We start from the raw sequence: 16,235 nt of genomic DNA on the forward strand, positions 1-16,235 counted from the left end.
TAAGAAATTTGACTATAACTAATGACTGTAGTTAGCAACAGAAATAAATTATCAATGGACAGGAAGCACAGTGTAGAGCACGGCTGCTGGAGGTACACATCCTAGGTTTGAGTCAGCTTTTTTTGCTATCTGTGTAATGTTGGGCAAATTTCTTAACATCTCTGTGCCTCAGTTTCCTTATATTTAGTGCATTCATCGTAAGCTTGTGCTCATTAAATTAATCAATGTTTGTATAGTACTTAATGCCTGGAAGAGTATAAGGGCTATATTTCTGTTTAAGTGAATCTACTTGAAAGGAAATTAAGATTAGTCAGTCTTTTGAAATTCTAAAAAAGCAATACAACAAATTTTGGTTTTTGTATGTTGGAAATAAAAGGAACACTCTTCTTCCCTATCTCCGATGAGTTTGTTCTTAAATAGAAAAGGGAGTTTATGGAAAACACAATCTCAGAATTGAAAGAAATCCAGATAGGATTTTATTTGAAGAATCAGATATCTGGGGCAGTTATAAATAAATATATTGGATAGAAGTACCAGGTTTTAAAAAGCTAAATAATAGCACAGTGGTGCCCAATATTTTTGGCACCAGGGACCGGTTTCATGGAAGACAGTTTTTCCATGGACGGTAGGGGTGGGGTGGGAGGGGGAAGAGTGGTTCAGGTGGTAACGGGAGCAATTGTTCAGGTGGTAATGCAAGTTATGGGGAGTGGCAGATGAAGCTTTGCTCACTCGCCCACCATTCACCTCCTGCTGTGTGGCCTGGTTCCTAACAGACTGCGGACCAGTACCGGTCTGCGAACAAGTACTGGTCTGCGGCCAAGGGGTTGGGCACCCCTGTAGTAGCATAAAGCTTATAATAAAAAATACAGTCCATTTTATAACTACTTTTTTACTAATTACAATTCCCAGGGAGGAAAAAATTATCCTGTTTTAAAATATTTCCTAATATTGAAATCAAATCTACCTCAGTGTCTTGATTTTTCAGTTGCAGACATGATCTATTTACTTCCTGCTGTAGAAGAAGTGTATATAGCATTCTTTTACCACCACTCCAATTTCCCAGCATGCACAAGTTTCATTAGAAAAATACATTTATAGTCTACATGAAATTAGTTCATACAGACTTGTTACAGTTTAATGACATGAATTGATGCTTCTGAAGACAATAAACAAAAAAACATAAAAAAAATTTCTTCTAGCTTAGCTTCAAAGATATTGTTCACCCCAATAACCAATATCTGTTATAGCTTCTTACATGATTACATGGATATTTTCTTTTAGATATAGATAGCAAGAAACTATTTCTATAAGATAAAATGAATTATTTATATCTTCACATTTCCTATTTATTTTAGGCTTATAGGACTCCTACAAACAAATGTTAACATTCAATCATACACATAATACACACTCATATATAGTAAGTTTCCTCAAATAGTTTTTGAAAAGTAAGGGGTTATAAATAGATGGAAGACCAAATAACAAATAATGCATGAACATACAAATATGCAATGTAAATTTTCACACTTATTTTATCCTGCATTATTTTACAACAATATTACACCTTACTTCTTCTCTGCAGTTTGAGCTATTTTGGCACAGCTATCATGCCTTAATCATTGTTCTTACCATGATGCCTGTATTATATAAAGTTGATTCTCAATAAATATTTATTGAAGGGACATACATAACTTTTATTTACCTAGAATTTCTCAAAATCTGAAACTTTTTATATTCAGTTATTCTGGATAGAAATATTTTTGTGATTATCTTTCAGAGGAAATGTCCGAACATCAGCACCATTCTCAACAGTTGTAATTTTATTGTGACAGAAAAATACAAGCTCTATATAGTATTAAAAGGTTAAATAATTTAATAAATAGTCTAAGTCTATTCACCACAAATTTACACTTTATATACAGAGGAGGTAGGAGTTATTTAAGTAGATCTTTGAATTTTCAGAAAGCACTACGCTGGATGTGAATTCCGTTTATAAGGAGGCCAAGCTGTGTCCATCATCAACAGAAACCCAGTATATCTAAATCTTTGCATTGTTATGAGTGAAAGGGAATTGCTTTCAAGACATTTTGCTGCAATTCAGCAGCTACCAAAAGATTCCACTTCCCAGCAGGAAATGATGGCCTTCAGAGTTGTAACCCCCTTCAAATGACTGTAACAAGAGTTCTAAAGGGTTTTTCACACTGCGTTACTATGCACTGTGTCTCATTAGGCTACCTACAGTGCAGTAGTTACAGAAAGACTTGACAGATCTAAAATGTCACTACAATCACTTTTACCAAGTGCTGTCACCCATGCTTAGTCTGCTTTTAGTTTTGTGGAAGGAAATGTAGAAAGGCCATAAAGGTCTTTCTTAATGGGAACAAGCAATTTGGTTTCAGTTCTAAAATGAGGACTTTTGTTAAACTCTGTGAGCATCTTGACAGAAATTCACCTTGGTGAACACTGTATCTATTAAGATAAAGGTCATCTTATCTCCATGCATCCACCTGCTTGATAGTACACATAAAATGTGTCTATTTATCTCTCTCTTTGTATACGTATATAAAAACATAAGTATAGGTATAGACTCAGCAACATGCATTTTTGTAATTTATTTCATCTCTCATGTGATTTATTGGGATTTGAGGGGCTAAAAAAGCAGTACCCATTTTTCTTGCTTGAACTGAAAATGAATTGAAAGATAGGCAGGTATATCTAGCAGGTTGAAACCAGAATGTTAATGTTGAAATATGTGCTATGCATGTGTGGACAAGTCAGTACCCTAATACTAAACGCTGGAACCAAATTAGGAGAAATCACTTTTGTTTCACTTGGATTAAGAGAAAGAATATGGGTAAAGATCTAGGAGAAAAGAGGCATATAACAGGCTACTTAAGCTCACTATGATTTTTGCTTTCAACTAGATTAATATTGTGTTTAAGGGTCTGACCAGCCTAGTGGATTAATAGGAAAGATTACATAAGAGTTTAGGACTAGAAACTTAATAATTATTTACTCTTTATAGTATTTATTTCCCTGAAAAGCCATTTGGGCAAACTTGTCTTAAGGATTAATAGTAGCTATGGCAAGGATAAGTGGTTAACACCTACTCTTTTTATATCAGAAAAGCACTTAGGTAAATATTTTATTTTATGTATTTGCTAATGTTAACTACTTTCTCTTACTTTATGTAAGCACAAGGTGACAATCCAACTCACTAATATCTTGCCTACACAGTGTGTGACATGCAAATGAGACAACATGATAAGTAAATGTCTGAATGAAAAAATAAATTTACAAAGTTTAAATATTCTGCACTTGATTTTGAAATCCACCACTTTTGTGAAACAATATTCTAGGTGTATCATCAAAAATGATTTCCTTATGTGTTGGCCAGAATGATTATTATATTTCTGTAGCATTATACGTATATTTCCAATAACTGAAATGAGTTTCTTATAAATACTCTTTCACTGTTATTTGCGTTTCCATTCCTAGCACTCAACAGCTAGCAAAGGAAAATGAGAGGGAATAAGAAAGAAAAGATGCAAGCAAGTGAGTCTTATGTCAGATGTCTTTCTTTGAATGTTCTCTTCTCACTGCTTTGCATGTTTATATCACCCTTTTCTAAAATGCATTTGCAAAAAGTATCTATGAAACATAGCATATGCTTTAGTATAAGCTGTTCTTGTTTGTTTTGAATATATCATCTTTATATCTTGACTAAACAAACTGTTTTGAAATTTCCTAAGCCATTCCAGTGAAACCCTAGGTTGCATTAGTGTTTCTTCCACTTCATGTCTCTACAGCATTTAATACTATCAACTACTTGATCTATGATGTGTCTGGAGTACTTCTCTATGCAGAAATCAACTCCTCCAGTGATAGGGGTGTAATATTGGTGTAGGGAGGAAAACTCCTGATGGTCTTTATGTTTTAAATCAAGTCAAACCCCCTTTTCCTTGCTTACCTTTTCCCAGGAAGACTTTGATGGTCCTTATTCTGTGGTCTGACAGGCACTTACAAAATTCCAGATACATCTTAGGTACTTAATGAGTATTTGTTAAAAAAAAAAAAGAAAAGAAAAGAAAACAGAATGAGCTAACAAAAATTTGCATGATTTAAAGAGTGATTCTTTAAGTTACTTTTTCCAGGAACATTGCACCTAAAAGACTTGCTAATGCTAAGTGTAACAGGAGATGATGGTTCTCTCACAGATCAGCTATTCAGTGGGTTCTAAGCAAGGGATCGCCAGAGGGAGGAGCCTGGAGGTATAGAGGAGGAAGAACTCATTGTGTATTGTGTGTGGGAGGACACTTTTGGTTTCTTAAAGATGGAAAGCAGATACTGTAATTGGTTCTTTATAAATAAATTTACTTTTATTGCCAAGATTTTTTCTATTATGTAATAAAAATGCTCAACTTGGACTTTGAAAGATAATTCTCTTTTTGCTATTATCTGTCAGCATATATTGTACATTGATGATTCCCAAGCCACACTTCAAGATGAAATAACTTTTAATTTAAAAAAAATTAACAAGGCAGTGATAAGGTTACTTCAGGATAAAAAATATTATGGGTCCAAAAATGTAGTAAAACCTCAAAATTGCCAGTTTTGGGATCTAGGAGTCAAAATTAAAAATAAATACTTTGTAAGTATTTACATTGAAAAATGAAGCCAAATTAATAAGTTCAAACAAATTCATGGTTTAAAAGGAATTTTCTTCTATAAAACAAAGGTAATATTCTGGATCTGGAAAAATGTTACAAAAATTATGGGTAAAACAAAAAAAATGATAAAAATAGCTAATACTTTTTATTTTAAAATGATTTTCTCAAATGCAGAATGAGAAAGAAAAGCTAAAGCTGCAAACTAGAGGAGTAAATAACATAGGTGAGAAGAAATGTATCTGTGGTATTTAGCTTTCCTCTAAAAGAATAATAAAAACATATTCCTTTAGTGAGCAGACACAATGCTTCTTTCTTATGTAGATACAATAAACTTTTTAAAATAGACTGAAGAAAATGTAAAATACTTTTCAAAATACAGACTCAGGGAATACAGTCTATCTTGTTACTTTTTTATGTCAACAAGGGAAAAGCAACAAATATAACATACAACGGAATCCCCATAAGGTTATCAGCTGATTTTTCAGCAGAAAAATTTTTCAGCAGGCTGGAAGGGAGTGGCAGGATATATATAAAATTATGAAAGGGAAAAACCTACAAACAAGAACATTCTACCTAGCAAGGCTCTCATTCAGATTCAAAGGAGAAATCAACAGCTTTACAGATAAGCAAAAGCTAAGAAAGTTCAGCACCAGCACATTAGCTTTGCAACAAATGCTAAAGGAACTTCTCTAGGCAAGAAACATAAGAGAAAAGAAGAAAAGAGGAAGGGGAGAAAAAAGACCTACAAAAACTAACCCAAAACAATTAAGAAAATGGCAATAGGAACATTTATATTGATAATTACCTTAAATGTAAATGGGTTAAGTACTCCAACCAAAAGACATAGACTGGCTGAATGGATACAAAAACAAGACCCATATATATGCTATCTACAAGAGACCCACTTCAGATCCAGGGACACATACAGACTGAAAGTGAAAGGACAGAAAAAGATATTCCATGTAAATGGAAATCAAAAGAAAGCTGGAGTAGCAATACTCATATGAGACAAAACAGACTTTAAAATAAAGATGTTACAAGAGACAAGGAAGGACAAGGATAATACATACTGATCAAGGGATCAATCCAAGAAGAAGATATAACAGTTGTAAATATTTATGCACCCATGATAGGAGCACCTCAGTACAAAAGGCAAATGCTAACAGCCATAATAGGGGAAATCAACAGTAACCCAATAATAATGGGGAACTTTAACATCCCACTTACACCAATGGACAGATCATCCAGGCAGAAAATTAATAAGGAAACACAAGCTTTAAATAACACATTAGACCAGATAGATTTAGTTGATATTTATAGGGCATTCCATCCAAAAGCAGCAGAATACACTTTTTTCTCAAGTGCACATGGAACATTCTCCAAGATAGAGCACATCTTAGGTCACAAATCAAGCCTCAGTAAATTTAAGAAAATTGAAATCATATCAAGCATCATTTCCAACCACAATGCTATGAGATTAGAAAACAATTACAGGGGAAAAAAACTGTAAACAATAAACACATGGAGGTTAAACAATAAACTAAATAACCAATGGTTCACTGAAGAAATCAAAGAGGAAATCAAAAAATTCCTAGAAACAAATGACAATGAAAAAATGATGACCCAAAACCTATATGATGCAGCAAAAGCAGTTTTAAGGATGAAGTTTATAGCAATACAATGTTTCTTGTTTCTAGCAAGAAACAAGAAAAATCTAAAATAAATAACCTAACCTTACACCTAAAGCAACTAGAGAAAGAAGTACAAACAAAGCCCACAATCAGTAGAAGGAAAGAAATCATAAAGATCAGAGCAGAAATAAATGAAATAAAGATGAAGAAAACAGTAGGAAAGATTAATGAAACTAAAAGCTGTTTCTTTGAGAAGATAAACAAAAGTGATAAAACTTTAGCCAGACTCATCAAGACAAAAAAGGAGAGGACTCAAATCAATAAAATTAGAAATGAAAAATAAGTTACAAAGGAAACCACAGAAATACAAAGGATCATAAGAGACAACTACAAGCAACTATCTGCCAATAAAATGAACAACCTGGAAGAAACTGACAAATTCTTAAAAAGGTACAACCATCGAGACTGAACTAGGAAGAAATATATCCTTTTGAAACTCTTCCGAAAAACTGCAGAGTGAGGAATACTCCCAAGCTCATTCTAAGAGACCCCTAACAACCTGATACCAAAACCAGACAAAGATATCACAAAAAAGAAAATTACAGACCAATATCACTGATAAACATAGACTCAAAACCGAATCCAACAACACATTAAAAGGATCATACATCATGATCAAGTGGGACTTATCCCAGGGATTCAAGGATTCTTAGACATATGCAAATCAATCAATGTGATACACCATATTAACAAATTGAAGAATAAAAACCATATGATTTTCTCAACAGATGCAGAAAAAGCTTTTGACACTTCAACACCCATTTATGATATCATTATATTATCGATTCAATTGATGACCAAGATAATGAATTCTTCTTAATCACAAAATGAAATTAAACATTTAATAACCATGGTAGAGTAGTTCTATATAGATTTCTATAATGAGTTCAGAAGATCTAAGATTAAAAACATTTCTATAATGAGTTCAGAAGATCTAAGATTAAAACCATTTGTATAAAAAGTGCATAATTTTATATGTGGTTGAAGTTTATTCCATTATAGAACCAAACTGTAGTAGATTCTATTTTTACCTTGATAAAAACATTATTTACATTTTACTTTTGGTGAAATATATTGAATAGCTGGGTGAGACTTATGGTAATCAAGAGCTAGTGTAATCATTTCATTAGTAACAAAATCAGAGGTATTTTTTTGGCCAGGATATATATGAAAAAAAATGGTTCAACCATCCCATGAGGTTGGTAATTTTATCTTCCTTTTATAGATAAGAAAACATAAACACAGAAAAGTTAAATAACACGTCCAAAGTCACATGCTGAATAAGTAGCAGACTCAGGATGGTTGTAAAGATTAAGTGAGATAATTCATGCGTGCACTCAACACACTGCCTGGAACACAGGAAACCTCTCTATATGTTAGCTATTACTTTTTTCAGCACCATAAATCTCATATAAATATTGGTGATCATAAAAGAATTGTAAGAAAAAAAATTAATTTTACTGCTAAAGTAAAAGACCTTAACATGAAAACTACTAAAATGCTGTTTGTGTGACCTTGGGGAGTAGGCAGTTGCATATTTGTAGATTAATAATTAACTAGTCCTTTAGAAAGGAAATCTTCATAGAAACTGTAAGTTTGCTAGGTTCAGTTGGGGAGGCCCAGAATGGTAAATCTTTAACTTAATGATAAATCTTGGAAAATAGGTAATGAACTCAGTCATATTATCTTTTTAATGAACACTGTGTCCTTAAGTCACATCTTCATGAGAACTTGCTAGTGAAATACAACAAAAGAAGTATCTATAGATCAAAGATGGTTGAATGCATTTAAAGGTTTTCAACAAAGAAACATTATTCTTCCAAACAGAAAGAAAATGTATAAACTCAGTCTCTGTCCAAAATCTGGATGGAGAAGAGTTGTTGTTATTATTTACTTGCTTACTCGTTGTTGTTGTTTTGTGTTCACAACTTTTGGAAATTGGAATAACCATTGCCAGCCATTGGTTATTGTAAAATCTTTCCTGATAATCCACATGAAATGCTCAGAGATTTGCCAAGAAATGCTGGAAAAAAAACTGGAAAGAATAAATGATTATTAAATAATTCAACTTCTTTAAACTTGTACATGGGGAAAAAATGTGCCATCATTTCAATCGCAGATGATGAAAATGACAATGCAAATATGATATTAACTAATATATGTCTTGGCTGAATTTTTAAATTTCTCTTCATGTAATTATATACTTTTAAGATTAAAGTTATACATTATATGTAAATCAAATGTGAATTAAATTTTATACCCCTGTAAGACTTCTGATGTAAATTTGTTACAAATAAGAAAAAATAAATTTTGGTAAGAAAAAAATTGTTCATAATATGTGCAAAAAGCCAGGCTTTGAGACATAAATTGAAATGGCTTTGGATTTAACTTTATTTCACTACAAAATACCTCAGGTTATCTAACTTGCATCATTTCTGTTACATATTTTGATATATAAATTAACAACTTTATAACTAAATATACATAGACTATACAGGGAGACTGTATATTTTGTACTCTACATAAATAGGAGAAAATCCCATCCAAAATTTGGTTCAGATGTCAAAACTGATGATGTCACACCAAGAGGATATGAAAAGATTTACTGCTTGCATAATTGAGGATTTCCTGGAGAGAGCCAGGCAGTCCCTTAAAACAGGTCTGAAAAGGCTTGAGAAAGGAGATGGGTTTGTGATTTTCATAGTGGATGGGGTTGGAACTAAGGCGACGTAGGTTGAATTTCCCTCTAGTGCCAAAGGAGGAAGCACCCAGGATTTCTTACCAGCTTTCCCAGATGCAAGATACAAGGGGAAGAGAGAGAAATGAGGTTTAAAATCTGTCATCTGTTACACAGAAAAAAAAAAAAAAATAGGGTCAGACTTTTTGTTACAAGGGACATAAAATTCCTCCACGAAGTTTAATAGCTGCATGGAAATGTTTTCAAAACATTGAAAATTACATAAACTTTTTGGAAAACTTATTATAAAAGATTATGAGCACAACACCCTCATAAATTCCTTTCTTCCTCTCATCCTCTTTCTCTGTCTCTCACTTTCTTCTTTTCTCTATTTTTTTCTTCTGCTCTTCCATTTTTAATTAACTGATAGCCTACATTTCTTCTGTTTTTGTGAAACATATCATTCAGTAGAGAGAAAATAGACTCTAAATTAATAATTACACAAATAACTGTTCATAATTACTATAAACACTATATAGAATTTTAGGTGCTATGGAAACATATAATATGGATTTGAGAAGGCGTCCCTGACTAAATGACCTAAACATTGAGACCTGTGGATTAGTTATCTTTGGCAAGTGCATAGCATGATGATTATGGATGGTGGGAGCAGGGCTCCAATTTTTTTTTTTTTTAAGATGTTGAGGATAGGAATTTATTAATTAATTAATTAATTTTTGCTGTGTCGGGTCTTCGTTTCCATGCGAGGGCTTTCTCCAATTGTGGCAAGCGGGGGCCACTCTTCATCGCAGTGTGCGAGCCTCTCACTATCGCGGCCTCTCTTGTTGAGGAGCACAGGTTCCAGACGCGCAGGCTCAGCAGCTGTGGCTCACGGGCCCAGTTGCTCCACGGCATGTGGGATCCTCCCAGACCAGGGCTCGAACCTGTGTCCCTTGAATTAACAGGCAGACTCTCAACCACTGCGCCACCAGGGAAGCCCCCAACTTTTAAATGACAATTTAACCATCATTAATTTTACATAAATCATCATCTACCTCACTAGTTTCTTGTATATTCTGCTATAACCTTAGTATAGATATTAATTGACACTTTTCCTTTTTTAAGAACAAAAATCCATTTGCTTGTTATCAAAAATGAAAGGTGGGCTTCCCTGGTGGCGCAGTGGTTGAGAGTCCGCCTGCCGATGCAGGGGACACGGGTTCGTGCCCCGGTCCAGGAGGATCCCACATGCCGCGGAGCGGCTGGGCCCATGAGCCATGGCCCTGGAGCCTGTGCATCTGGAGACTGTGCTCCGCAACGGGAGAGACCACAACAGTGAGAGGCCCACGTACCGAAAAAAAAAAAAAAAAAAAGAAAGGTAATAAAAAAGAAAACAGAAAAAAATAAGGTAAAAGGAAATTTTTTTTTATTTTAAATCATTCTATCCCATTTCCAGTACAATACTTATAAATTATAGATGGTCAATAAGTATTGGTGGAATAAATGATTGAATATATAAATGTTAGGGAAATAAAAGAAGGCTAAATATAGGAATATTTAATTACAGGAATATTTAATTATGACTTTTATGAAAGTCATCAAATATAAATTTTAAAATAGATGTATAATCTCCCAAAACTGAATCAGGAAGTAATACAAATCAATTTTCAGTTGGATTTTAAATCTAAATGTGAAAGTTTTAAATCTGTTTAGAAGAAAATAGAAAAATTGCTTTATGAATTTAGCATAGACAAATATTTCTTTAAGATTACACAAAATGCACTAATCATAAGAGAAATGTATATATATATATATATGTATATATATATATATATATACATATATATATATATATACACACACATAATTTGTTTGTTTTTCTCTGTTTCTCTGGTAGAACCTGGACTGATAATCTCTGATACTATCAAATGATCTATATCCAGAATATACAAAGAACTCCTAAATATAAACAGCAAATAATCCAATTTTAAAAAGGCAAACAAACCTTGAACATTTCATAAAAGGGTCTATCTAAATAGGAAATAAGCATATGAAGGGACCCTTAACTTTACTAACTTTATTAACATTACTAGTTCTCAGATAAAGGTAAATTACAACCACAAAGAGTTACCTTACACAGCCACCAGAATGGCTAAAATGAGAAAGACAGACAATATCAAATGCTGATGAGTAAAGTAAACAGAAATTCTCATATCCTGCTTGTAGTAGTATAATTTAGAACAATCACTTTGGAAAATGTTTTCTAGTATTTACTAAAGCTGAAAATACAAATAATCTATAACTCATCAACTTTACTCCTGGCATATATGGGACTGAAATGCATACATATGTTGATCAAAATACATGAAAAAGTATCATGGACAAACAATTTACAATAGTCAAAACATTAACAATAGATTAAATAAATAAATTATGACCTATTCACACAGTGGAATAAATGGAAATAAGCAAACTATATCAAACTACATAACTATATAGAGCAGCATGGAAGACTCACCCAAATAATAAGAGGAGAATCCAGGAATCAAAGATTATCTGCTTTATGAGTTCATTCAATCCAAGTTTAAAAACAAGAAAATTGATTTCTGACATTGGATGAGGCTAACGGTTACACTTAGTTGGGGCAGTGACTATAAAGCAATAAAGTAGATTAAAGAATGTCAGTTATTTTCTATTTCATAATCTGAAAGACAGTTACAACGGTGTGTCACCAGTTTATTAAACTGTACTTTTATTATTTATGTACATTTCTGTATATATGTTATATTTTATTTAAAGTTTAATAAAAATAGAGAAATACTTTTTTATTTTTTAAACAGGTCAATGTATAGTAATGTCTGTAAAAAGATGAAGAATATCAATATTTATTTACTGTTTCAGTTCTGATTTAAGACTACAGGCAGAGCAATTATGTATACATGTGTATGAACAGATGTATTTAGCTTGTAGGTATAGAAATAGCTTTCAATAAACTCTATATTTGTATTTAAAAAAAAATCTTCATTCAAGTTTCATATTTGACCAGTGCAGAATGATAGTGGACTATCATACATTTAATCAGGTGGTGACTTCAATGGCAGCTGCTCTTCCATTTGCGATTTTATTGCTAGAGCAAATAAACACATCCCATGGTACCTCTGGCACCTTGTATCAACTGTTGATGTAGCAAATCACTTTTTTCTCTATATATGGTTAGTGAAGGGCTTCCCTGGTTGTGCAGTGGTTGAGAATCCGCCTGCCAATGCAGGGGACACGGGTTCGAGTCCTGGTCCGGGAAGATCCCACATGCTATGGAGCAGCTAAGCCCGTGAGCCACAACTACTGAGCCCACGTGCTGCAACTACTGAAGCCCACGTGCCTAGAGCCTGTGGTCCCAACAAGAGAAGCCACCACAATGAGAAGCCCGCGCACCACAAGGAAGAGTAGCCCTGGCTTGCTGCAGCTAGAGAAAGCCCCTGTGCAGTAACGGACACCCAACACAGCCAAAAATAAATAAATAAATTAATTAATTAAAAAAATACTTAGTGAAGATCATCAGAAGTTTGCTTTTAGCTGGTAGGGCCAAGATTAACCTTCAATGTCCTACTTGCATGCTTGGCTACGGATTAACCTTCCAAGTCCTAATTCCAGGCTGTATCGACTCTCCAGCTCTGTGTCATTCAGTGAATAGGTCAGAGCAGTATGCCCAAATGAGACAGACATTTTCTCCAAAGTCCAAAGAGGTCCAATAGACGTTTTGATTATTTCTTAGTGATAGGAGGGACAATATGCAGCAACTTATCTTTTATCTTCCAAAGATTCCTAAATGTGCTCCATACCAGCAATGTAGTAGGCACTTGTTTTTTTTTTTGTTTTTTTTTTGTAGGATTTATTTCCCACCTCTTGTCTCACATATGCTTTATTATTTTGTCTACAGTAGTTGCTACTTCCTGCTCACCAGATCTAATCAGATTTATATTACCAGCAGGTTTTCATTCCTTCACTTTGTGATATGATTCTAATCCATTGAACTTTGTTGACATATTCATATTTAATACAAGTCCAAAATAAGATGTTTAAATCATGAGAGAATCTATCATGATTTTCCCTCATGAATCTATTGTGTTTTATTTCTTTTGTACCTGGTTAAACAATAAACTTGGCTCAATAGATCTGAATAGAAAACATGAACTATTATTCTTGCTCTTCAAATCTGAAAAAAATATATAATCTAAAATAATAAGCAGACACCTTTTCATTTTCTTTTCAGAGTAGGTGCTATCCCATGAAAATATTTCTTTATTCTTAAGTATTTGTATACTCATACTGCTTTTTATTTGAAACCAAATAGCAAATCTTCTGAGGTAAGAATGATACTTTGAACTACTCCTTATGAATATTTATAACTATATAATAAAAAGGCACTAACATTTTATATTTAATTTTAGAGTGCTGATAATATCAAGATTCAAACATTAGGACTGTAAATTTTAGTCATATTTTGTACTTTTAGCATATCCTCAGTCTAAGAAGCAGTATGTCAAGAATTGCTTTAGACTATAAAAACAAGGTTAAGAACTAATTGCCAGAGATGTCTAGAATTATTAGCTTTTCTAAGACAAGAGGAAATATGGAAAGCAAAGGCAAATACAGATAAAAATTGGCCAAAATATTCAGCCAAAAAGAAGTGATCACACAATTGTCTCATGTATAATTCCCCCAAAAAATAGAAAACATCCAGAATCAATATTGTCAATCATTATTTTAGCACATGATAAAATATATTTATGAATTTAACTGATCAATTCAGGAATGCTATATTTATTTATAGAAAAATTAGTTGACATAGCTTTCAGCACAAACTTAGGACATGCAAGAACATCAAGTTAAATCACAGAGATTCTAAGGAGTAAAGAATGTATAGTTTCACATGGTTAAAAACTGAGCTAGATTGATGTGGATTAAAAATTGTGCACAGTAAAAGTTTTAAAAATGTAATTATTAGTAAAATGGACAGATCTTAGTTTTGTTTATATGTGAAAGAGTACAATGAATATAAAAGAGAAATGAGATACAGATCAACATTTTTCTTAAAAAATAGGAATAGCTGTTTTATTATTTTCCTAATATTTTAATGAAACATTCAACAGATAAATAGATTAAGCTAAATTCTATGTTCTCTTTCTCCTCACCACTCCACTCCCAAAATAATTGTATTTCCTGGAGGACACTTGGATTATTATCTAACATTTAAAGTCATACACAGGTTGTGCTATAATGTAACAAGAGCAAGTTCATAATTTTCACCACCTCCTCATCAAAGAAATTTTTGCAATCCAGCTACTGATATGAATGAAAGAATGAATGAAAATGGAAGATGTGACTCTCAGTAAAACCAACTCTTTCATTCCACCACATGGAGAAAATATTTGTGTGTGTGTGTATAACTTCCTTGCCCCATAAACTGTAGACTTCATTGTGGGCAGAACCTCTCAGGCCTCTTCTTTAACAAGCATGAGTGCTTTCATTCTAGTTGCGTTGCCTTGTCAGGGTGGATGACCTATTTCTGCTATGATAGCATCTACTACTCCTGTATCCTTTAGAACTTTAAGTGTAGCAGTAGTCTACACTGTCTCCACTCCAATGCAGTATTATGTTTAATTTATTATGTTGGCCAGAGGAAGACAGTTTCAGACATTTCCTCTCGGCTTTCTCACTAAGATAGCTTTTCCCCATTGAGATAACTCTTAATTCAATATGGGGGTTGCTCCAGCTGTCAAGTATATCAATCTCAATTATGAATTCAGGGACTGAAGAAATGATCACTGGGTAGATCCAAAAGCTCAGTGAACCCACTGTATGCTGGATTTGGTGCCAGGAATCCATTTACTACCCAACCCTAATTTAGGCACACTTAAACAGTTGAACCATATAAGGTTTTATGTTGCTGAACTGACATCAAATGTAACAGGTAACGTAGTTTCAGTGAGAAATTTTCTGCGTTGCCTGGCAATTATATGCCCCCTTTTAGGTTTAGAACCTCCATACCTACAGAGTCCAGATTTTGTGACAGAAAACAAAATTCACCAATGAGGCACTGAAAATGATGGCAAAGCCTACTTCCACTCATTGGTTCCTAGGGCCATGTATCCTTCCTCCTGAGGATGCAACACCATATGAGAACCTAGTTTCTTAAATACATTGTGACCTGAATGATAGCACTACATAAAATTTGAGTAATACTATAATATTTACACTCGCATATGTTCATCCGCGTATGTTCATCTACATGACTTTACACAGATCTCCTTGTCTCTAATCTTATAACCCTTTCCTTTCCAGATCCCTGACCTGACAGCCAAGCATTTTGCCATTTCCCAGGCTCAGACCCTGTCATTATAGACCTGCCTTAGCCGATCATTACATCATTTTTAAAATTTAGCCACTCTGATTACTCAATCCTATGTTTGGTGTTCATCTTCTTCTTTTCTCCTTGTAAAATATCAGAGAAAGTCTCTGGCCTTCACACTTAGTTTTTAGTTATTTGTTAAGCTTTCCATTTTTCTTCTGTAGAGTATCAGTATCACTTAATAACAACCAGCCTATTCTATTTTCCTTGTATGGAAATTTTCTATCTCCTCTTTCTTCTCACTCCTGCATCCTCATATTTTTACAGTTCCTATATCACTGCACAGACCAGAGTCTTTCTTTTTATTGAACATTCTCTCCAGTCACCATCTGTGAAAGTTTTAGCAATTGAGCTGTCAATTTTTTCCCAGGACTACCCTAACCCACAAAACCCCTAACATAGTGTCCTTGTTGCCAGCAGATGAGTCATCAAGCTCCCCAATTCTATCTCACTCTCTGCTTTCTCAAATGACTCCTGGAACATCTGTGTCAGTTTTGTCCTCTGGAAAGGAGAGGCTGACATAGAGTTAAAAGTACAAAAAATTGAGGGGGTGTATTATACCTGAAAAAGAAAATAAAGAAAGTAAATTTTGGCAAGAGGAGTTGTTGGATCATGAAGTAAATGTAGAAAAGTCTCTGCTAGGTCAAAGGAGAGCTTTCCAGCAAAGATTACCTGTAAAATGCACGTCACATTATGTTTAACGCCAGGTGCATGTATCTCAGTCCCGTTTGGTCATTGGCTAGGGCCATCCCTAGAAGATTATAATCTAAACTCAAAAGCAAAGGTAA

This window comes from Stenella coeruleoalba (genome assembly GCF_951394435.1).
Source record: "Stenella coeruleoalba genome assembly, chromosome: 8".
Taxonomy (NCBI): domain Eukaryota; kingdom Metazoa; phylum Chordata; class Mammalia; order Artiodactyla; family Delphinidae; genus Stenella; species Stenella coeruleoalba.